This window comes from Arachis stenosperma, chromosome 3 (assembly GCF_014773155.1).
Source record: "Arachis stenosperma cultivar V10309 chromosome 3, arast.V10309.gnm1.PFL2, whole genome shotgun sequence".
In the NCBI taxonomy this organism is placed as follows: Eukaryota; Viridiplantae; Streptophyta; class Magnoliopsida; order Fabales; family Fabaceae; genus Arachis; species Arachis stenosperma.
In genome coordinates, this window is record NC_080379.1 from 93318042 (window position 1) to 93319372 (window position 1331).

General features: G+C 34.9%; 1 non-coding gene across 1 annotated transcript; it reads right to left on the reverse strand.

Moving 5' to 3' along the window:
* Positions 1 to 1020: 1020 nt before the first annotated feature.
* Positions 1021 to 1128, reverse strand: LOC130972497 (small nucleolar RNA R71). The gene has a single exon (XR_009083660.1). It is a non-coding gene; the product is annotated as a small nucleolar RNA R71 (small nucleolar RNA).
* Between the last annotated feature and the right edge of the window lie 203 nt (positions 1129 to 1331).

Below are 1331 nucleotides of genomic sequence, written 5' to 3' on the forward strand. Positions count from 1 at the left end.
TCTTTTTCAAAATTTTTTATTTCAAAATATCTTCCAACTTCTTATCTTTTCAAAATTAAATTTCAAATCTTTTTCAACTAACTAGTTGACTTTTTGTTTGTTTTAACTATATCTTATCTTTTTTTTCAAAACCACTTAACTACTTTCCCCTCTCTAATTTTCAAAAACTTCTCCCTCTTTTTCAAATTTCTTTTAATTAACTAATTGTTTTAAAATTTAATTTTTAAATTTTAATTCTTCTTTTATTTTGAAAAATTACTAACCCTTTTTCAAAATTAATTTTCGAGTTCTCTCCGTCTCATCTCCTATTTATTTTTTTATTTACTAACACTTCTCTTCATCTCAAGAATCTGAACCAATCTTCACCCTTGTGTTTGGATTCTTACCTTTTCCTTCTTCTATTCCTTTCTTCTTCTACTAACATAAAGGAATCTCTCTACTGTGGTAAAGAGGATTCCTATTATTATTTTATGTTCCCTTCTTTTTCATATAAGCAAGAGCAAGGACAAGAATATTCTTGTTGAAGCAGATCCTGAACCTGAAAGGACTCTGAAGAGGAAACTAAAAGAAGCTAAATTACAACAACCCAGAGACAACCTTAGAGAAATTTTCGAAAAGGAAGAGGAGATGGCAGCCGAAAATAATAATGCAAGGAGGATGCTTGGTGATTATACTACACCTACTTCCAAATTTGATGGAAGAAGCATCTCAATCCCTGCTATTGGAGCAAATAACTTTGAGCTGAAACCTCAACTAGTTGCTCTACTGCAATAGAACTACAAGTTCCATGGACTTTCATCAGAAGATCCCTACTAGTTTTTAACTGAGTTCTTACAGATCTGTGAGACTGTTAAGACTAATGGAGTAGATCCTGAAGTCTACAAGCTCATGCTTTTCCCCTTTGCTGTAAGAGACAGAGCTAGAATATGGTTGGATTCACAACCTAAAGATAGCCTGGACTCATGGGATAAGCTGGTCGCGGCCTTCTTGGCTAAGTTCTTTCCTCCACAAAAGCTGAGCAAGCTTAGAGTGGATGTTCAAACTTTCAAACAAAAAGATGGTGAATCCCTCTATGAAGCTTGGGAAAGATACAAGCAGATGACCAAAAGGTGTCCTTCTGACATGCTTTCAGAGTTGACCATTCTGGATATATTCTATTATGGTCTATCTGAGTTCTCTAAGATGTCACTGGACCATTCTGCAGGTGGATTCATTCACCTAAAGAAAACACCTGCAGAAGCTCAAGAACTCATTGACATGGTTGCAAATAACCAATAATTCATGTACACTTCTGAGAGGAATTCCGTGAATAATGGGACACCTCAGAGGAA